Raw genomic sequence first — 24,192 nt, 5'->3', positions numbered from 1 at the left:
ATGGCGGGGCAGCGGGCGCTGCTGCTGGCTGGCTTCCTTCTGCCTGGGTTCCTGCTCTCTGAGGCCGCCAAAATTCTGACTGCATTTGCACTGGGTGAGTGCTTAGCTGGAGAATCAGACACAGGCGCATCCCAGGCAGCTGTGCCTGGGCTCAGTCACACAGCCTTGGGTCAGAGGATCATTCCATGTGGTTTGCGAGACCGGATCGTGTCCCAGGCTGGCAGAGGGAGAGGTTGGTGTGCCTGCGGCAGAGAGCGGTCCCCACTGCTGGGATGGGGAAGTTAGTTCTGGAAAAAACAGAAGTTTCCTTACCTCTCTTGTTACCTACTCTGGAGGTGTGTCCCATTGTGCGTTGCTGGGGCTGGAATTTAGATCCTGTGCTGAGCTAGAAACCGGGAGCCGCCCACTCCAGGGCGGGGAAGGGACTCTCCGAGGCACACCCTAAATGCCGGGGGTGGGGTGGGGTGGGGGTGGGGGGGTGCGGTAGTTGCCGGTAGAAAGTGGAAGGTGAGGTCAGTTTCAGGCTCTAGGACAGCGGCTCCTGGGGGCAGCAGCACACACACCAGCATGTTTCATTAATAGAAAACCTGGCAACTGGGCAGAGGAGGGGGCCCTGGGCAATCAAGATTTTGGGAGCCCTTCTCTCTTTCACGTTTGCTGCTGGAAGTTTTAAAGGACAGTGAAGCAGTTAATTCTGCGAGAACCCAGTTTCAATGCCTTTACTTCTGCCTCAAAAGGAACAGAAGGGGAACAGGGACATTTATCAGGATAAAGAAGCATCATAACATGGAGTTTCCTCAAGGTATTTTTTAGATCCATCCTGACAGGATATGGGGCTCCTGGGATCACTTTCAGATCCCCAGGAATTTGGGGATCCTGGGCTGGAAAAAACACAGAGTTCATCTAATTGGGCATCTTCCTTTTATTTCCTGACAGGAAACCTGAGGGTCAGGGAAATGAGGGGCTTTTTGCAAGAACACACCAGCCCTCTCTGATGTCACACACTGGGACTTAACTCACTGTTTCTTACCTCAAACCTGTCCTCTTCCCCAGACTCTAATCTAAACAGTGGAGACTCCTAAAAAATCAATATTTTAAAAACTTTACTTTCCATTTGAAATCTATTTTTTAATGATATTCAAGAGCAACAGAAAAAAGAGCAGACTCACCTCATGAGATTGCATGTCCTCTGGACTCTGACTGGGGGCAGGTGTAGTCTGGAGGTGTTGGAAGCCCCGTCTCTGCCCCAGAATGCACTGGGCTCACCGAGACCCTCGGGAATGGCTGCCTTTACAGGAAGCCTTCTTTGCTGCATCCATTCTTTTTTTTTTTTTTTAATTGGTTAGTGCTATTTTATTTTTATTTTTTTATTTTATTTTATTTTTTTTACAAATAGCCTATTGTCAGGTCGGTTTCCATATAACACCCAGTGCTCATCCCAAGTGCCCTCCCTCCATGCCCATCTCCCCCCTCCCCCCCACACCCATCAGTCCTTAGTTTGTTCTCAGCATTCAAGAGTCTCTCATGGTTTACCTCTCTCCCTTTCCACCACCATTTCCCCCCTTCTTCTCCCCCTTGTTCCTCAGTTATGTTCCTCCTAATCCTCCTATACATGCAAACTGGTATTTGTCCTTCTCTGCCTGACTTATTTCACTCAGCTTAACACCCTCAAGGTCCATCCATGTTGCTACACATGGCCAGATTTCATTGTTTCTCATTGCCATGTAGTATTCCATGGTATAGATAAACCACATCTTTTTGATCCATTCGTCCGATGATGGACACTTAGTCTCTTTCCATGTTTTAGCTATTGTTGAGAGTGCTGCTATGAACATTGGGGTACATGTGCTCCTAGCTGCATCCATTCTTATATGGGCTAAAGATGAGCCAGAGCAGACAGTTGAGGGGGTAGGTGTTTTGTGTTTTATGTATTACCTCAGAAAACACAAGTATAGATGTAAAAAGCTAGAGTAAACCCACAATTACACACTATAACTGTAGTCTTACATTCCTCTCTGCTGACCCAGTCATGAGATCTTTATCCTCCAAACAACCCCCACTTCCCAATGTCATCAAATTATATTCCTTTCTTTCTGATTTCACTTTCTCTGCTGATGAAGCCCAAGGAATAAACAAAAATGTCCCCTGATGGCTCATGGTTTTAGACATTGATGTGATAGAACCTGAACCTCCCCAGAGGATCAAGCTTCTCTTTTTTAGGATTACAAGATTTTCCTAGAATGGGTGATGTCCCAGTCTCTCATACATACTGCTGTTTGGATCCAGCAGTTCTACCCCAAGGACCCACAGTTATCCTGAATACCTTAATTGAATTCAGCAAAATTCATTTCCCAAGTGAGAAACAGCTTGCCAAATATATTTGAATCTAATGATTTTTATGCCTACCTCCTTCTACTCCATGGCTGTTTATTGCACAGATTTTCAAGTTTCCCTGTTTCTGGCTCTTACACTAGCATAAATTTTCAAGGTGTAAGATTCTAGAATAAGCTCTGGTTGATTGTCCAATAGGAACCTATCTCTTTCATATACACAACAGTGTCTCAAAAATTCCACCAGTACAGTTATTTCTTTTGGGCATGGTGTGTTCATATGGCTTGGCTAAAATGCAACATATACGTAAGATCAGGACCTCCTTAAAGCTGTAGCGTAGAGAAACCCCTCACACTGGCATGGAGACCATAATCACAGAGAAATCTTAAATGGAGGACTGATTTGGCCTCCACAGGTCAAGATTTGGCAGATTCATTCTAGGTATCACAGCTGCTGCTTACCCAAAGTGAGACAGAGGGACTGAAGAAATTCATCTTCCTCTACTCAACATCAACTCTGCCACCTTACCTTGGATTTCTCCACCCTCCACATCAATTTCAGACCCTCTGTTCACAAAAATAAAATTTTATATTGTTCCTAGGTGGAAGCCATTATCTCCTGCTAGACCATGTATCTGAGATTCTTCAAGATCATGGTTATAATGTCACCATGCTTCTTTATGGAGCAGATTTTTTAATGGTTTGGTTTCTTTTTGGTATGGTTTCTTTTTGGTATTTATTGAATTCTTGAATTTTTCTATCCTAGGAAAGAGAGACAATGTCTTTTGTATAGTACTGCTTAGCCAAAAGTCTTTTTGAATCTAGTATTGAAAAGATGGAAAAAAACATTGTGTGTGTGTGTGTGTGTGTGTGTGTGTGTGTGTGATATTTTATAAGCCTCTGTAGACCTGGCCTCAACATGCCATATCTCTCATATTTTACCTCCTTAGCTAAATGTCACTTCATTTCAGGTAAGTCTCCATATCTTATTATTGATCATTTTGAAAAGTACTAGTGTGGTGTGGCTTTAATTTTTATTTAACAGATGTCTTCAGATAGATTTATAGCTGCTATTATGTAAGGAGAGCTGCTCTTCCTGTTTCATAGGTTACTTTCTACTCCTGTTCTGAGGCCTGAAATTTAAGAAATCTTTTTAAAGGTTGTCTTTTATTCATTTCCTAGGATCAGAATCAATCAATGTGATGATCCTGTATTTTTGAGAAGTCACTGGCTGCCCATGAGTTATGCATAGTGATGTCAGAAGTTCTTGAGTTACTTAATTCAAAGAATTTTAGCTAAGACAAAGTTCATCAGTCTTGCCAACTCTTCTCTGTCGACAGAGAGGACACAGAGGCCCAGAGAACTTAAAAGATTTGTTCAAGTTCATACAGCTGGTTGAAAACACAGTTGGGTTGATCTGGAACTTAAAGATCTGATTTTCTTATTCTAAATTGCTACAGCTTTAATTTTTTTTAATTTTTAAAAATGTATATTCATTTTTGACAGACAGAGACAGAGCACAAATAGGGGAGGACAAAGAGAGAGAAGAAGACACAATCTGAAGTAGGCTCCAGGCTCTGAGCTGTCAGCACAGAGCCCGACATGGGGCTTGACCCCATGAACCGTGAGATCATGACCTGAGCCAATGTCAGATGCTTAACTGACTGAGTTGCCCAGGTGCTCCTAATTTTTAAAAAATCTAAAATTAAGAATTTTTTAGGAAAAAACAAGTGTGAGCAAGTATGAAATTCTTAAGAACTTCAGGCTTGTTATTGTTCAGACTATTTTAATCACCTTCTAGATTAGGTTCTATATTGTTCACTGAATACCCTTTCTATACATATCTCTTTGTATCTATTTTGATCGTGAGTCTGATTGTGTATTTGCTTGGACTCCCATTCATGGTAGCTGTGGTACATGATCATTTTATTTGGGTGGTTCCCATGAATTGAGGAAGAGCTGAAAGCTTTAGAAACTTTCTTTTAAAAATTTTTAAGTGTTTTATTTATTTCTAGGAGAGAAAGAGAGAGAGAGACAGCATGATCAGGGGAGGGTCAGAGAGAGAGGGAGTCACAGACTCTGAAACAGGCTCCAGGTTCTGAGCTGGCAGTCAGTACCGCGAGATCAAGGCCTAAGCGAAAGTCGGACGCTTAACTGACTAAACCACCCAGGCGCCCCGAGGAAGAGCTGAAAGCTTTAAACCCTCTACTTCTTTACCAAACATACCCACACTCAGAACAATAAACAATTCAGGGGACTCATGGATTTCCTTAGTTTTATTTTTGGTTTCAAGTTTTAACAGTCTAGAGTTTCTTGATTTTTACCATTCACTTGAAATTTCGGAAATTTTGAAATGGAATATATATTTTTCTCTTAAGCAATAGACTTAAAGATTTGCAAATAGGGAAACATGTAATTGGATTATTTTTGTTGATCTGTTCAGTACTCAGTATTGAATCTTTTGAACCTGTATTAACTACCTGCTTGGGTAACTTCTCTATAGGGTTTTTATTTACATCTTTAATAAAAAAATGACTTCATAAAACTGAAGTATCAAGTGTTTCCAATACTTAGATGTAGTATGGTTCCAATCAATAACTGTACTCACAAGTTTAAGATGCTAGCCTCCAGAGGACTTACTTGTCTCCAGTTCTGACTCTTCCTTTTCTGAAGATAGCTTGCTGTACCTCTATGTCTATCAGGTAGACATTCCCCAAGTGACAGATCTTCATTCTTCTGGGGGGACTGTGCAGTTACATCATTAATTCTAAGGAACTTGTTTACACTTAAAAGTTCTGCCTGGAGGACATTGTTGTGACCAGACAGTTCTACACCTTTCAGCCAGTTAGGTCCTTCTTTCTTTGGGTTAGGAAGTAGGAGAGCCAGGTCAGCAGCTAATTAAGGAAATCCTTTCTTGCAATTCAGGCTTTTGATTTGGCTCATGGGCTCCTCCCTTTATCTATCCAGTAGCGCTCATCTTACGCTGGGAGCTAAAAACCTAGGATCTTAGTCTGCTGTGATCAAGGTGAGGTCAATTTCTTATTGCTGGGGTTTATAAAGTTTAATAAAATACAACCACCTCTCCCTCTGAATTTTAAAATCAACTGGGAGAAAGTTACAGGAATTAGATCAAAATGTACCTTTATCTAGCTGATTCTGGAACTCTCCTTTAGATCTTCATTAACTATCAAGGCTGAATAGTGGCTTGAAAAGACTCTGTATAATCTCTGGGTGTTATTCTATTTCATTCTTTATTGTACCTTGGATAGTTTCCTCATATGCTTGCACTGAACTCTTCTTAGGAAGACTCCAACCCCAAGCTTTGTCTCCCTACAGCTCCCTTTTGGTATTCTGGTATTCTGGTTTGTGAATTCTAGCTGCCTTGTCCTTCCCCAAATCTGCAGTGTTCCGCTCAGGGAGATGGCCAGGCCTGGTTGTGAGTCCCTTCTCCTGAGACCTATGTTGGAAGTTTTCTCCAGCCATTCATGAATGTCCTGTGCTACATGGTGTCCAATATCTTAAAAAAATGTTTTTAACATATATTTGGTCAGGTTTTTTTTTTTAGGTCTTTAAAATTGAGGAGGGCATTTGTTGGGATGAGTATACTTGATGCTGTATGTAAGTGATGAACCATGGGAATCTACCCCCAAAACCAAGAGCACACCATACATACTGTATGTTAGCCAATTTGACACTGAATTATATTTAAAAAATAAAGTAGGAATTTCAATATGGTCCTGTCACTTTCTTGTGGCACAGCCTGAAGTTGCTTATCTTCATTATTTAAACCATTCTGTTGAAGTAATATTGGTGGATAACTGGATATATTTGGATATAACTGGATATATTGGTATATAACCTGAAGTTGCTTATCTTCATTATTTAAACCATTCTATTGAAGTAATATTGGCATATAACTGGACATATTTAAAACATACAATTTGATATATTTGGACATGTACATACACTGACATATGTGTGTAGATATACCTGTGAAACCATCAACATAATCAAGATAACAAATACATTGTTCCCCCACCAGAAGCTTTCTAATACCCTTTTGCAATCTCCCCTCTGGATCCTCCCACTTTTCTATTCCCATTGCCAGTCAATCCCTAATATGTCCCTATGTGTTAGATCACCTCATGCAAGTTTTATATCAATGATATCATATTTTTGTTTATTGTGCTCAATGCAAATATTTTGAGACTTGTTTATAGTGTGTATATGAATAGCTCATTCCCTTTTGTTGCTGAATAATATTCTGTGTATGGACTGCCATAGTGTGTTTCTTTAGTTGTCTGTTGAAGGGCATTAGGTTCATCTCCAGTTTCAAGTTATGGCTAACGCACCTGCTGTGAAGATTTGTGTACAAGCCTTTGTATCAACATGTACTATTTTTTCTCTGGATTAATTGGTAGGAGAGCTGTGGCTGAACCATATGTTAGGTGCATGTTTAACTTTTAAAGAAGTGGTCATACTGCTTTCCAAAGGGGCTCTAACATTCTTCATCTCACAAGAAGTGACTGCAAGTTTTGTGTACGCCACATCCTTGTCAGTACTTGCTATGGTTAGTCTTTTTATGTTTAGCCTCCTTGTGTAGGTGTTTAGTTATATTTCAGTAATGTTAAGCCTTTTTCATGTGCTTATTTGTCAACCATATAGCTTCACTGGAGAAGTGTTTGTCAGATTTTCCCCATTTTTACATTGGGTCATTTGTGATTGAGTCTCCAGAGTTCTTGATATATATTTTTGATAGAAGTAGTTTATCACATATAAGCTCTGCAAATATTCTTTACCCGTCCATGACTCATCTTTTTACTCTTTTAGTCACGTCCTTTGAATAGCGCAATATTTAATTTATAAAATGTAGTTCATGTTTTTGCTACATGCATTAGTATGAATATATGGTTATTTATTATGTTAATATGACGGATGTGCTGATTGATTTTCAATGTTAAACTAACCTCATATTCTGGGAACACACTCCACTTGGTCATGATATTTTCATTTTCATATTTGGGTTTGCTTAAATTTTGGTTTAAAATTTTATACCTGTGTTCACATGGAACATTGCTATTTTCTTGGAATTTTTTCCCCCTGGCATTGCTATCAGTGGTATCAGTGCAATGCTTGTCTCATAGAATGAATTAGGTTGTATTCCTTTATCAGTTTTCTGGAAGCGTTAGCGTAGAATTAGTGTTATTTTTTCCTAAATTGTTTTAGCCACTCTGAGAGACAGGATGTCTATTCTCATCCCAAAGTTAAGTTTGGATATTGGAACTTATGGTCTTACCTATATACCACTAGGCTATAAAGTGGTTCCTTAATAACATAATGTGGCTTTCTGGGGTAGAACAAGGCAACTCCCAAGCTGGTCCAAAAGTCCATTGAAAGAACAGGAAAAGGAGAGTGGCTTTTGGTTTTTATTATGGTCAGTGTTTCAGCTGGAATGGGCCCTTCCCTTCATGTTTGACTGATGACCAGAACATGCCATGTTTCATTTATTTTGATTTGAACCTTTGTAAGTAAGTCATATGGCATTTTATGAGACCTGCTTCCTAAGCCTGGTGAGGGAGTTGAATGCATCACTCAATGTCTTATTCAAAAGACCAGCATTGTGCATTTAGGGAAATGAATTAGTGCCTTGTTCATGATCAGTAATGTTTGAAAATGTGAAGAGGACAAGGACAGTCTTGGTTGAGGCTGTGTACTATGTCTTTAATGTGTGAAGACATATGTGTGACCTTCATTTATATTTTGGATATTTATAAGGCAAGAGATTCTTTGTTCTTTATGTAAATGGGACAAATACTCTTCTTTATAGGTCTACTCAGAATGTCTTTTTCTTCTTTATATTAACTTTAGTAGTTTATGTCTTCTAATAATTTATTTATTTCAACAATGTTATCTAATTTATTGGCATCTAAAGTTCATAGATTTTTTTATGGTCCTTTTAATTGTTGTATCAACTTTAGTGGTGTTCCTTCTTTCACTTCTGGCCCTAGTAATTTGTATCTTTCTGTCTTGTTTGTTAATTTTCATGATCTTTTCAAAGAACTGGCCTTCATTGATTCCTAATTGTTTTTCTATTTCCAATTTTACTAATTTCTCCTCTAGTATTTTAATTCTACCTCCTTTTGTTTTAGGTTTAGTATACATTTTCCCCCAGTGCTTTCATGTGGCACGATAGGTTAATGATTTAAGAACTTTCTTTTTTTTTTTTTAATTTTTAATGTTTATTTTTGAGAGAGAGAGAGAGAGAGAGCAAACAGGGGAGAGGCAGAGAGAGAGGGAGACACAGAATCTGAAGAAGATTCCAGGCTTCAAGCTGTTAGCACAGGACTTGAACTCATGAACTGCGAGATCATGACCTGAGCTGAAGTCAGTCTCTCGAGAGAGAGAGAGAGAGAGCAAACAGGGGAGAGGCAGAGAGAGAGGGAGACACAGAATCTGAAGAAGATTCCAGGCTTCAAGCTGTTAGCACAGGACTTGAACTCATGAACTGCGAGATCATGACCTGAGCTGAAGTCAGTCTCTCAACTGACTGAGCCACCCAGGCGTCCCAACAACTTTCTTCTTTATATAGGCATTTGCAGCCTTAAATTTCCTTCTAAGCACTGCTTTTGGTGTATATCATCTCTAAGTATTTTCTGTTTTCCCTTGTGATTTCTTTTTGATACATTGCTTCTTTAAAAAGGGTGTTGTTAAATACCCAAAATTTGTGAATTTTCTGGTTTTCCTTCTGTTGTTGATTTCTAGCTTCATCGTGTTGTGTTCAGATGTCCTGAAAAATTATGTTTTAAAATCTATTGAGACTTATTTGTGGCTGAACATATGATCTATGCTGGAAAATGTCCCATGTGCCCTTGAGAAGAACATATATGCTGCTGTTGCTGGGTACAGTGCTCTGTATATGTCTGTGACAACTAGAGGATCAATGTATGCAAGTCTTTAAATCCTTACTGATCTTTGTTCTGGTTATTTTATCCAGTATTGAGAGTGGATGTTGAAATCTCCAATGATTATTATATAGTTGTGTATTTACCCCTCAATTCTGCCAGTTTTTACTTTAGATATATTGATGGTGTCTCATTAGGCATATGTGTGTTTAAAATTGTTGTAGGGGCGCCTGGGTGGCTTAGTCGGTTAAGCGTCCTACTTCCGCTTAGGTCATGATCTGGCGGTTCGTGGGTTCGAGCCCCGCGTCGGGCTCTGTGCTGGCTACCAGCTCAGAGCCTGGAGCCTGTTTCAGAGTCTGTGACTCCCTCTCTCTCTGACCCTCCCCTGCTCATGCTGTCTCTCTCTCTCTCTCTCTCTCTCCTAGAAATAAATAAAAATATTAAAAAAAAATAAAATTGTTGTAATTCCCTGATGTATTGAAACTTTTATTAATTTGTAATGTCACTTTGGCTCACGTGATTTTTTTATTAAAGGCTATTTGGCTGATATTTGCATATCTGCTTTCCTTTGGGTATTATTTGCATGGAATATCTTTTTCTGTCATATCCCTTTCAGTCTACCTCTGTCACTGGATATAAATTGAGTCTCTTGTAGATTGTGCATAGTTGGATCATGTTTTTCTTTGTGTGTGTGTGTGTGTGTGGCCTTTTGATTTTTGCCTTTATTTATTTAATACATTTCTTAATTTTGGAATAATTTTAGATTTTCAGAAAACTTGTTAAGATTGTAGAGAAAGTTTCCATATACCATCACCTTTCCCCCTATTGTTAATATCTTTTTAATGTTTTATTATTATTATTATGTCTTATTGAAGTATAGTTGATACACAATGTTACATTAGTTTCAAGTGTACAATATAGTGATTGGATGACTCTATATGTTATGCTATGCTCACACATGTAGCTACCATCTACCACCATACAAAGCCATTACAATTGAATCATGTGTTTTTGTCCATTCTGCCATTTTCTTCTGTCTTTTGATTGGAGAGTTAAAATCATTTACATTTAAAGTTATTACTGATAAGGAACAACTTAACTTCTGTCATTTTGTTGTTTTCCATGTGCCTTACAGCTTTTTTGTCCCTCACTTTCTGTAATACTGTTTCTTTTGTGTTTAGTTGAATCTTTGTTGTGAAATGTTTAAATTCATTTTTGATTTCTTTTTGTGTATATTCTATAGCTATTTTTTTATATGTGGTTACCATGGGGATTCATTTAACCTGCTAAATCTATGTCACTCACATTTTATTTTATTTTTTTATTTTTATTTTTTTTTAATATTTTTATTTATTTCTAAGAAAGAGAGAGAGAGAGACAGCGTGAGCAAGGGAGGGTCAGAGAGAGAGGGAGTCACAGACTGAAACAGGCTCCAGGCTCTTAGCTGGCAGTCAGCACAGAGCCCGACGCGGGGCCGGAACCCACGAACCGCGAGATCATGACCTAAGCGAAAGTCGGACGCTTCACCGACTAAGCCACCCAGGGGCCCCTGTCACTCACATTTTAACCTGCTAAATCTATGTCACATGTTATATCAGCTTACCCTTGGTTCCACTTAAAATTCTGCTCCTGTAAAGCTTTAGTCCCACACCTTTTTTGTTGTTGATGTCACAAAATTATATTTTTATACATGTGTGCCTCCAGACGTAATCTATCATTAGCATCGTTTTTAAAAAATTTTTTAAATGTTTTTTATTTATTTCTAAGAGAGAGAGAGACAGAGTGAGCAGGGGAGGATCAGAGAGAGAAAGGGAGATACAGAATCTGAAACAGGCTCCAGGCTCTGAGCTAGCTGTCAGCACAGAGCCCGACGCAGGGCTCGAACCCACGAACCGTGAGATCATGACCTGAGCCGATGTCGGACCCATAACTGACTGAGCCACCCAGGCACCTCTATCTTTAGCATCTTAAATTATGTAGAAAACTTGGATTTACAAGCAAAGTTTACAATATTAGTTTTGAAATTCCTAATTACCCTATAGCTCCTTTATGTTTGTTATTAATTATTTTATATATTTGGGTGCTTCATATTGGGTGCATAATTATTTACAATTATTATACCTTCTTGTTGGAGTGTTCCTTATATTATGATATAATGCTTTCCTTTATCTTGTTACAGTCTTTGTTTTAAAATCTAGTTTGCTGATATAATTATTGCTACTTTGGCTTTCTTTTGACATCCATTTGGATGATAAATTTTCTCCATCCCTTCACTTTCAATCTTCGGTCTAAAATTGTCTCTTGCAGGCAGCATATAGGTGGGTCTTATTCTTTTTTTCTCCAGTCTGACACATTTTGTCTTGATTGGAGCATTTAGTCCTTTTACACTCAAAGTAATTATTGACAGATAGGTATTTATTGTCATTTTATTACTTGTTTTGTCAATGTTTCTGGAGATTTTCTCTGATCCTTTCATGTCTTTGTCTCTTTTGGTCTCTTCTTTGCACTCAAAGAGTCTCCTTTAATATTTCTTGCAGGGCTAGTTTAGTGGTCATGAACTTTTTCAGGTTTTTTTTTTTTTTTTCTTCTGGGAAACTCTTATCTCTCTGTCTATTCTGAATGATAGCCTTGCTAGATAGGGTATTCTTGGCTACAGATCTTTCTTATTCAGCACTTTGAAGATATCATGCCAATCCCTTCTAGGCTTCCATGTTTCTGTTGAGAAAGTTCCAGCAAGGCTCATGAGTCTTTCCTTATATGCTAAGGACCTCTTTTGTGTTGCTGCTTTTAACATTTTTTTCTATATCACTATATATTATGCAAATTTAATTATACTATTTCTTGGTGTTGGCCTACTTATGTTGATTTTGATGGCAGGTCTCTGTGCCTCCTAGGTCTGGATAAAAAAAACCCTTTTGCACTCTTGGTGGGAATGCAAACTGATGTAGTCACTATGGAAAACAATATAGAGGTTCCTCAAAAAGTTAAAAATGTAACTACCCTATATTTAGCAATTACACTATTAGGTATTTACTCAAAATATACAAAAATATGAATTCAAAGGGATACATGCACTCCGATGTTTATAACACCATTATCTACAAGTCAAATTATGGAAACAGCCCAAGTATCCTTCAGCTAATGAATGAATTAAAAAAAAAATGGTATGTGTATACAATGAAATGTTACTTAGCCATAGAAAATAATGAAATCTTGCCATTTGGAATGACATAGATGGAACTAGAGAGTATTATGCTTAATGAAATAAATCAGCCACAGAAAGACAAATACCATATAATTTCAATCATATGTGGAATTTAGGAAACAAAACAAATAAGCCAAGGGAAAAAAGAGGCAAACCAAGAAACAGACAGTTAACTATAGAGAAGAAACTAATGGTTACCAAAAGGGAAGTGGATTTAACATAGGTTAAATATGTGATGGAGATTAAGGAGTGCACTTGTGATGAGCAATGGCTGCTGTATAGAAATGTTTAGTCACTATATTATATGCCTGAAACTAATATTACATGTGTGTTGACTAACTGGAATTTGAATAAAAATTTTAAAAACCTTAATAGTTGTTTCTAATGTACTAGTCTCTTAAATCATGTAGAAACAAAAAGTGCAGTTAAAACCATTGTTAGAATAGTACTAGTTTTTATAATTATCCATTCATTTACCTCTGTTAAAATCTTTGTATCTTCATATTCCTTTGAGTTAGTATCTGGTGTCCTTTCATTTTTCCTTGGAAGACTCCATTGAACATTTCTCTTAGTATAGGTCTAGTAACAATAGCTTTCCTTAGGTTTTGTTTACTTGGGAATGTCTTAATTTCTCCTTCACTTTTGAAGGACAGTGTTGCCAGATGCAGAATTTTTTGTTGACCATTCTTTCCTTTTAGCGCTTTGACTATGTTGGCCCAGGGTCTTCTGGCCTTCAAAATTTCTGTTCATAATCTTATTGATAATCATTTGTATGTCATGAGACAATTTTCTCTTGCTGCTTTTAATACTCTCTCTTTACCTTTCTAAATTTTGATAATAATGTGTCTTGATGTGGGTGTCTGAGTTTATATTGCTTGGAGTTTCTTGAACTTCCTGGATGTTTATATTCATCTTTCATCTAATATGGGAGGCTTTTAACCACAATTACTTAAAATGTTTTCTCCATCCCTTTCTTTCTTTCTACCCCTTCTGAGCATCCACAATGTATATGTTGGACTCTTAGGCTGTGTTCCTTTTTCTTAAATCATTAAACTTTCTGTTCTTCAGCCTCTATAATTTCCATTATCTTCTCTTCAGGTTCGCTGATAATTTCTTTTGCTTGCTCAAATCTGCCTTTGAATCTGTCTAGTGAAATTTTCATTTCATTTGTTGTATTTTTCAGTTCTAGAATTTGATTTTGGTTTCTTTTTAGATTTTCTATCCTTCTATTGACACTTTTATTTTGCACACACTTTTCCCTTGACTTTTATCCACATCTTGCTTTAGTTCCTTGAGAATCTTTATGACAGTGATTGTAAAGTCATTGTCTAGTATATTCACCATCAGGTCTTTCTCAGGGACAGTTTCTGTTGATTTATTATTCTCCTCTGAATAGGCTATAGTTTCCAGTTTCTTGATGTGTCTTGTGATTTTCATTGAAAACTGAAAATTTGAATCTAATGGTGTGTCAAATCTGAAGATAAGACTTTCCTCCCTTCTCCAGGGTTTGCAGATTTTTGTTATTAATTTTGTTTATTGTTTTTGGTGGTTTTTAAAAATTGTTTTACCCTACCTTTGTGGTGAGAATCAACCTGAAGTGTAGATTTCACTATTCTCATGTCTTTTAGGAGCCTTGTCCTGGTCTTAAATGGACACTTTCTAAGGTTCCTGGTATATACAGTTGTTTTCCAATGTCTTAGCATTTAAAATTTTTTTAATGTTTATTTTTGAGAGATAGAGCGAGCATAAGCAGGAGAGGGGCAGAGAGGGAGAGGACAAAGGATCCGAAGACAGCTCTGTGCTCAGAGCAGAGAACCCAACACGGGGCTCAAACTCATGAACCATGAGAACATGGCCAGAGCCGAACTCAGACACTTAACTGACCTAGCCACCCAGGTGCCCTTCCAATGTTCTAGCCTTTAATGTGTTCTCTCAAAAGGGAAAAAAGGGCATCACCATTTTAAATTCCCTGGGAGTCCGTGTCCATTCAACCACAGGAGGAGGTGCTTGCAACAATGAGGCACTGATGGAAAATTATTGTTACTGACTTATTTCTCTGCACCTCTTTGATCAGAGGGAGCAATCAGCAATCAGAGCATAGATATCTGATATTTGGAGGAAAATGTCCCTTTTGCCCTTTCTGGCTGTGTGGCAGCTGCTTTATGAACACATGTATAGACTGAGGGGTGGTGGAATGGGTAGCTACTACTGTGACAAGAGATGAAATTAACTGAAATTATCTGCAATTTACAATTAAAGACTTCCCCTTTACAAACCATCAGTTGACTGCAGAGTTCAAAAATAGTTACCTTAGACAGATCTACCAGTAGACTTGTCTAGGTCAGGAGACAGATTCCTGGTACTCCAACATCATCCCAGAATTTTCCCACATACATATATACTTCTATGACAAAATGTGTTTGGGAAAGCTTCTAATACTGTCATGCATCCTTGATAGTCAGGGATGGAAAGACGTTCAAATGAATAAGCACTTCTCAGGAATTCAACTGAAGTGCCAAGGTTTATGCTTTGTGTAAGGCTGTGGCACATACCTTTTTTGTGAGCTCCTATGTGAATGTGTCTTGAATAAGGAGGGTCAATGAATCTGCAAAAGGAGTTTGTCTTCAATGAAGTGTCATACATGTGCTCCTGGAGAAAGTTAAATGTGGTTAAGACCTTGTCCACAAAGCTTAAGGGCTGTTGAGGTAGTCCATGAGAATCTAGTTACAAATGATTTGTATCCTTCAAAGATGAAGATGAAGAGAAACTGCAGCTGAGAGCTTGTTGAAATAGGAATTAAGCAGAACATATGTGCCAGATATATGATGGTGAAGTAGTATTTGTTAGTACGTACTTAGATATAGTCAGCAATTTCAGTAACATTGGAGATGGGAGCCTTAATAGATGGGGCATGGCATTACAGTTTATAGTAGTGCGCTGCAAGGCACCATTCATTCTTTCCAGGTTTAAGAATAGTCTAAATTAGGCTATTAAATGGAGAACCACTAGGAATAATCACTCCTTCACCAAATAGGATTTAATTCTACAGGAGCTGTGTTAATACAAAATGGGTTGTATTAATTAACAGTTTTAATGTGTTGAACAGATCCAAAGTTTGTTATGCTTTTGTTATGCTGACTGTAAATGCCAAAATCTTCACTTTATTTTAAGTTATGACTTGTTAGATAAGAACTGCCATGCTTATTTTGAGATCACTTAACAAATGAATTATGTTCAAATACATTTGTTAAATATATTGGGGGGGGGTGTCCATTCTAACTTGGTCATATTTGTAAGTTTCTTTTCAGAATGTCCCAATTAATATCATCAGGGCTAGGGGACTCCTCAGTGATGATTTTGAGAGACGTGAGATTAAACTGTGTTTAAATTAACTCCTTGAATTCACTCCACAAGTGTGTCATCAGTGTTTTTCCCTATTACTGTGTTTTCTTCAAAGTTTATTTATTTATTTTGAGAGACAGTGTAAGTAGGAGGGGCAGAGAGAGAAGAGAGAACCCCAAGCAGGTTCCCCATGGACAGTACAGAGCTGGACATGGGGCTTGATCTAACGAACTGTGAGTTCATGCCTGAGCCAAAATCCAGAGTTTGATGCTCCATCGACTGAGCCACCCAGGTGCCCCCCACCATTACTGTGTTAATCAAGGTCTTCTTTTAGCCACGGAGATAAAATCAGTAGCAATAGCAAATGCATTTTCTAGGGTTCTAGTGCATCATCTACTTTTATGGGTGTGGATCTCATCATACTACATGGTGGCTACCCTTCTTCATACCATTCAGTAGGCTTGTAAATTGGAATCAGTCCTACATTGGGGGACTATTTATAATAGGGGCAGTGCCTGAGTTTGACACACAACCATTGGTCACAGGGTTCCACCTAGCTTAGTGTCAATCACAGATCATGCTGGAATCCAGAAATATAATCCAATCTATCACAAAAAATATGTTTATGTGACATGCATGACCAGGGCCCCTTAAAGGCTATACTCATACTTGTCTCTAAATGCCATTTATGGAAGTTTTCGAGTGTGTTGGAGGTGAGAATTCCCCTACTTGGATCTGGTTTGCTTGGCTTGAAAATTTTGCTAACACAAAGGAGGCCATATTGAGGCTTCTTTTAAGTTTGCCCAAATGAGTCAGAGAAGATTAAGAAGGTGGAACTTGAAAGCTGTCAGCAGTCCAACCTGAAAAATGGTGTCAGAGTCTATTACACATGAATTATAGGGGAAATGCCAGGATGTTAAGTAGGTGTGCACAGGACTACTGTTTTTTATTTTTTAATTTTTGTATTGTTTTTATTCATGTTTTTAGAGACAGAGAGAGATAGAGCACAAGTTGGGGAGGGGCAGAGAGAGAAGGAAGACACAGAATCTGAAGCAAGCTCCAGGTTCTGAGCTAGCCCCAGGACTACTATTTTTAACTTAGTCCTTGGTATCTTTTGGCAGAATAAAAATCTTTGCATGTTGCACCTTTAAGAAAAATTTTTTTTTCTAAAAACGAAAGGACTGGGGAACTAAGATAATAAAAAGATCTGTATTTAAATATTTAAAAAATGTTTATTTATTTTTGAGAGAGAGAGAGAGGGAGAGAGAGAAAGAGAAAGAGAGAGCGAGAGGATGAGAGCAAGTGGGGGAAGGGCAGAGAGAAAGGGAGACACAGAATCTGAGGCAGGCTCCAGGCTCCTAGCTGTCAGCACAGAGCCTGATGCAGAGCTTGAACCCACAAACCATGAGATCATGACCTGAGCTGAAATCAGATGCTTAACTGACTGAGCCACCCAGGCGCCCCATAAAAGATCCTTATTTAAGTACAAAATATACCACTCACTATATGTTCAATCTTGATAAATTATTTGACACACCATTCATCTTTGATTATCACCTGTAAAACGAAGTATAGTTATACTTTTAAGTGAAAGTTTTAAATCGAAACTTCCAGTACTTTAAATTGAATAAAAGTGACTGAATTATTGTAAACTTCTCAATAACTATTATCAGGTCCCATGATTGAAGAAATGAGAAGACAAGCAAAAGAAAAACAACAAAAAATACTTCAAAAAGCAAGCATTCATATATATATATATATATATATATATATATATATATATATAACTATTAGAATAAAAATACTGCTGTATCATGCTAATATAAATCTGGGGTGCATGAGATAATTATATCTTCCCCTATTGTTGTTTTTACATTTTTAAGAAAAGAATGAAAACCATACCAAGTTATCAGTTGGCTTCCCTCTGAAGATTATGAAAAAGAAGTAAAGAAAAGTTTTAATTCTTTATGACAGAAACTTTGCATGGTAGGTAATTTCTTTTATTCTCTGAATGAGCAGAAAGAAAGGGAGAGAGAGAATCCTAAGCAGGCTCCGCACCATCAGAGAAGAGCCTGATGTGGGGCTCAAACTCACAAACTGTGAAATCATGACCTGAACTGAAACCAAGAGTGGGGTGCTTAACCAACTGAGCCATCCAGGTGCCCTGAAATGTTCATTATTAATATATAGTAATGAAATTGATATTTGTGAACTGATCTTGTTTCTTGCTACTTTTCAGTATCGTTTACTTCTGGTAGGGGTTTTTGTCGTGTGTGGAATTGTTACATATAATATGGTGTTACATGTAATACAGTCAAACCTTCGTTTGTGAGCAGGAAACATGCTTGGAATCGAAAGTATTTGTATATCAAAGTGAATTTCAAGAACCATTGGCTCAGTTATGATCATGTGGCTCAGTTGTGATCATGTGATGCTCGACATCATGATTGCATGCTTGCATCATGTATTGCAAGACATTGCTCATTTACCAAGTTAAAATTTATTATAAATGTTTGCTTCTTTTGCAGAACACTAGCAGAACAAGTTACTCACAATCCAAAATTTTACTGTAGCTACATGTAATATTGTCTTGTGTGTCATAATTTCTTCAAACAATTGTCCTGTTTCTTTCTCTCTTCTCCTGTAATCTTCATAATGCATATATTAGTCTACATGGTGGGGTCCTATGAGTCCCTTAGATTTTACTCCCTTTTCTGGATACTTTCTCCATTTTTCTCCTCAGATTTGATACTTTAAATACTCTGTCTTCAAGTTAAGTAGATCTTTCTTCTGTTTGTTTGGGTTTGCTGTTGAAATACTCTAGTGAATTTTTTTATTCAGTTATTGTATTTTTCAGCTTGAGATTTCTTTTTATCTTTTTAAAAATTAAATTCTACTTTTCTTGATACTATCAATTTTATTTATATATATTGTATTCCTGATTTTCTTTAGATCTCTGTCCATATTTTTATTTAGTTCTTTGAACATATTTGGTCAATTGTTTAAGTCTATGTTTAGTAAATCCAATTTCTGTCTTTCTTGGAGGTGGATTTCTGGAAATTTATTTACTTCATTTGACACAGCTTTTCTTTCTTTCTTTCTTTCTTTCTTTCTTTCTTTCTTTCTTTCTTTCTTTCTTTCTTTCTTTCGGTGTGTCTTGTCATCTTTTGTAGAAATTGGACACTTGGAAAAAGAATGATCTCCGCCAGTGTTTGCTGACTGCCATGGAAGACCTCTACTAATTAGTGAGACATGTTTTGAGGTTTTGAAAGAGACATGAGAGAAGACTTAAATTTTCCCAGATATTTTTGAGAATTTGTCCTATTTTGACTTTTGTATGCTTTTATTTACCTATGATTCTTCTGTATACTTGGCTAGTTTTAATGTCTTAAGTTAAAGACAGAGAGTCTCACCCAGATTCTGCTCAGGGCTTTAGGTATTTTATTTTATTTTTTGCCCATAATTTCTGGCCCCAAGTTTCTGAATATAAGTGATGAATCACTGAATTCTACTCCAGAAACCAATATTGCACTGTATGTTAACTAACTAAAATTAAAACAACAACAACAACATGGAAAACAAAAAACAAAACCTATGGGATGTTGTAAGAAAGAAATAATTGATAAATGAGGTAAATTGAAATTAAAATTTCTGTCCTGGGAAAGACACTCTGTAGGGAATTAAAGGAGGAGCCTTAAACCAAGAGTAAATATTTGCAAAAGACATATTTGATAAAGGCTATTATTCAAAATATACACATATACACAAAAATACACATTCATATATGCAAAATATACAAAGAAATCTTAAAATTTAATAATAATAATAATAACAAAGCAATCAATTAAAAAATTTTAAATGGGTCATACACCTTACCAGAACCCTCATCAAAGAAGATAGATGCCTAATAAGCATATGAAGGAGACACATGCTAGATATTTTCCCAGCATCTACCTCAGCCTCCAGAAGGACGACAGCCCTCTAATGGGCCAGGACAGCAACTGGCACTCACCCAGACTCTAGCACCTCTGGTCTAGCATTAGAACACTCCTAAATCAGCATATCACCCCAGAACAAGGATGAAGGATGACGATGATGATGACCCTGGTCATTGAGCCATGTTCTCAATGAAGAAAGATGTTCCCATCATTTCAGCTTTCCTCGTCCTGTAACATTGTTATACATGGAACTCCTGGATCGAGATGTTGGTGCTACAGTATGCATTAAATGCCTCGTGAAATGTGGGCTATTGTGGTAGTGAGTGGATACCTAAGGCTCTCTTCCATTCATTTGTGAATTGAAAGTATTTATATGGTATGATGTGTCCTGAGGTCTCAGAAAAATGAATTCAAGGCCACCACACATAAGGTATACGAGCATGGTGCAGAAGACTCCAAGCTGTCCCTGGGACTATGAGAACAGTTCAAGACAGTGAGCTCTAGGACCTGACAGGATGGTGAATTCAGTAAATAGCCAACTTTCATTTCATGACGGTTTAGGCTTTCATGAACAACTTTATTCACATCCTTACCTTTCTTACTTCTCTCCAGAAATTTGAGAATTTAATTGCCAAGTTTGGGGACTCTGGTTTTGTCCTTGTGGCCCTGGGCTCCATTGTGAACAGGTATCAGTCCCAGGAAGTTCTCATGGAGATTAACAGTGCCTTTGCCCATCTCTCTCAAGGGGTCATATGAAAGTCATATCTTTCATATCAAAGATGAAAGATGTCAAATTAGCAGCAAATGTGAAAATCATGGACTGGCTTCCTCAGAATGATCTCTTGGGTAAGGATTGCCCAGATCTACTTCTTTCTTTTCACTTATGTAATTTTAGGGCTCCACTGGGCAATCCTGTTAGCATAAGAAGAGGCAGCTGGAAGCTAAAGGAAATCTCTAGAGGACAGGGATGGAGCAGCCAGCTAGAGTTATTGGGAAATCATCTAATACTTCCCAAATGGATAAAACTACCATGTCTTCTTCATTTCTATTCTAGTCCTGGTACCTTCAGTCAGAAGTGATATTATCATCTCATTATTTTGACTTTACCGTATTTGGCACTAAACAATAAAAAACAGTTTATGGATTCTGAGAACACATACTAAGGGCCATGTTGCCACCATTTTCTGTGGCCTCTGGAGCACCTGTTAGGTCCTTTACCATTGTAGAAATACATTCCCATACATATTGGTTCATCCTCCTTTGCTGCAAAAAATTTGTGTTGACAGTGTCTGAAGATAATGTCAAAATATTTGAGTATCAAGCTGAGTAACCTGTCACTGAGTGTCTCAGCTGGTAACCTGGTCCAGTGAGTTCTCTGGTAACAGAGAGCTCCTTACATCCCAATAGGTTTTCTTTGTTCTTCTGCCACTTTTTGGTGCCCCCTCACTGCCATATCACTGACTGCATCAGAGACTCATCCCCAAGATTATGGGTTACAAACATAGTGGGAACTTAAAAGAGAGGGTTCGGCACATTTTTTTCGGGTATGTGGAAGGGAAAAGGATTCCAATTTCAAAGAAACACAAATAGATTCTGATACACATCCCTGTTTGAGAGGCAGTGTTTGAGATGAATCATTCATTATCAACACTTGTTTTAGTTTTCTCTAAAGAAGGGTGGGGTGAGGAGATAGGAACTAGAAATGGTGATATATGTGGTCCATCATTCCCTATTTTAGAGGGCCTTTTATGAAATTGCATAGAAAGCACACACAGTGTAAGTTTGATGAATGCCACATGAGATGTGATGTCAATGCAAGTGTCAAGACTTCAGATAAACAGAAAATAAAGGGCAGTGAAGGATAGAGGGTGAGATCGGAGAGTGAGAAATAGAAACAGAGACAGAGAGAGACATCAAGAGAGAAATCAGAGATAAGAGAAGCAAGAGAGAAATAGGGTGGAGAGAGAAGGAGTGATGGATGGATGGATGGATAGATAGATGGAAGGAAGATTTTGCCATGCTTAGACTGTTCTCTGTAGTTTTCCATGGGTTCTGACTCTTAGATGGATTGAATTAGAGGAATTTCTGTGTATAAAGAAGGCCAGAATCTGGTATCTTGGAATATGCACCCTTAAGTGTGTCACAAGCTAAATCAACAAATCCATTTTCTGCAGCATAACTTGAGATCCCTTGGTATTTTCTTCCACCCAAATGCTTTCACTGGTGTTCTGAAAGATTTCAGCCTGACATATTCTTCTCTGTTCTTAAGTTACAACAGCTCACCCGTGCATCTGTCTTTTTGTCATCCACGGTGGGATGAATAGCATAATGGAGGCCATCCAACACGGTGTGCCTATGGTGGGGATTCCCATCTTTGGAGACCAGCCTGAAAACATGGTCTGAGTAGAAGCCAAGAAGTTCGGTGTCTCTATCCAGTTAAAGCAGATCAAGGCAGAGACATTTGCTCTGAAGATGAAAGAAGTCATGGAAGATAAGAGGTATGGAGCTCTCTGAACTTGTCATTATTTAGGCTATATGAAGATATGAAATCTTAAGGGCCCTGTGTGGCACTTTTTTACAGTAAAAGTTAAACTTCCAGGACACAGAATGATATTAGCATGATACTAACAGCTAACCTGTTTCCTCTGAGAGCAAGGTTAGGCATTTTCTACCAAAAGGGTTGTGAAGACTCTGACCTATTTACACAGGGTCTCTGAGAGGTCTAATATTTTGGGGCTGCTTATAGTAGAATTACACTGAGGCAGAAGGTTGCCTTTCTGTCCTCTAATATGTCAAATTGTTTCCTGCTTTAGGCCGTTTGTCAGTGCTGCTCCCTAGAACATCCTTCCTTCTCTTCTCAGGACTGGCCCTTTTATGACAGTCAGACTCATCTCCAATGTCCTCTCCTCAGAGAGATGATCTTTGTCTGACAGTCCTAAATGTACCCCTCTCTCACCGTCTTCAATCACAATTCATTTTTCCTTCTTAACACTATCCCATTTCTTACATTTTAATTTATTATGTGTCCCTCACACTAGAGAGTAGAGAGTAAGCTCCCCTGGATGGCCCAGTGTGTCTCTTGTTTTCCCCTGGGCTCCCAGGGCCTTGCACAGGGTCTGCCACAAAGTAAGTTGGGATGGATTTCTGTTAAGTGAGTCAGTAAAAGGGCCCATGATGTCTTAGGTAAATTCCCATCCAGCACAATGATCTGATAACCAGGATGGACTGAGTATTTTATTAGGGTCTCCAGGACATCTAGCCTGAGTCAAATGTATGTTACTTTCCAAATACTCATATATACTTTTTCCTTTATCGACCATAAGCCTCCTGGGTAGAGGCTTTTCCTTGCAACTTGGTCACTCTTTTATAGTTTAGCACATTTAGCACAGAGTATGGTTTTTGTATGGAGGCACCAGTTTGAGCTTTTCCATGGGACCAGCTAGACTGTGGCAACCCCAGGCCAACAACTTTTCCTTGAAATTAAGTCTTCTGTGCATGTGGAGGAAAGTGTGTGTGTGTGATACAAGGTCTCTAAGACGTCTGAGGCCACAGCAGTAACTCTCCTTCTCTGCGTTTGTCAACAGGTACAAGTCAGCAGTGGTGGCCGCCAGCATCATCAGGCGCTCCCACCCCCTGCTCCCTGCCCAGAGGCTGGTGGGCTGGATCGATCACATCCTCCAGACAGGGGGTGCGGCCCACCTCAAGCCCCATGCCCTGCAGCAGCCATGGCATGAGCAGTACCTGCTGGATATCATCTTGTTCCTGGTGGTGGTCACCCTGGGCACCCTGTGGCTCAGTGGGAAGCTGCTGGGCATGATGGCCAGGTGGCTGTGTGGGGCCAGGAATATGAAGAAGGCCTGATAGGGGTGCGACCTTGATGGGTGTTTAGGGAGTCACTGGTTCTAGAAGGCTTTCCTTAGAACAGGACAGCCCGAGTGTCATCCCCACATTCGCACCTGAGGGTGGAACACAAATATTGCCTCATCATTTACTTCCTCTGTTTAAAAATTCTTATGATGCAATCTTGGGATTCTTTTTTCAAGTTGTGGTAAAAAAATATATTCTATAAAATGTGCCATTTTAACCATTAAGTGTATAGTCAGTGGCATTAAGCACATTGACATTATTGTGCAAATATCACTACCACTCATTCCAGAACTTTTTAATCATCCCAAATTCAAACTCCATGCTATACAAACAGTAAATCCTCTTATCCCTGCCCTACCACCACCCCAGAAGCTCCTGGAAACCTCTGTTCTACTTTCTGTGTCTGTGAATTTGATCTCAGCTTCCTGACCTGCTCCTTATCAGTGAACTCCTCACTCAGACCCAAACCTTCAGCAGACAGCCCGCCTTACTTCACACTTCCTGTCCTTAGGCACAGGGCCCTGCTCACTTCGTGTTGCTGTCTGGACACTTCTCATTCTCTCTGATCTTTCTCCATCCTCACTTTTTATGACATGACATAAGATATT

General features: G+C 38.5%; 1 pseudogene; it reads left to right on the top strand.

Annotated features, from left to right (window-relative positions):
- Positions 1 to 23,578, top strand: LOC120242463 (annotated as a pseudogene).
- Positions 23,579 to 24,192: the final 614 nt, after the last annotated feature.

The sequence above is a fragment of the Hyaena hyaena genome, unplaced genomic scaffold (genome assembly GCF_003009895.1).
Source record: "Hyaena hyaena isolate Hyena2069 unplaced genomic scaffold, ASM300989v1 scaffold_310, whole genome shotgun sequence".
Classification (NCBI taxonomy): domain Eukaryota; kingdom Metazoa; phylum Chordata; class Mammalia; order Carnivora; family Hyaenidae; genus Hyaena; species Hyaena hyaena.
Note: the sequence above shows the minus strand (reverse complement) of the source record. Positions and strands in the feature narration are given on the sequence as shown.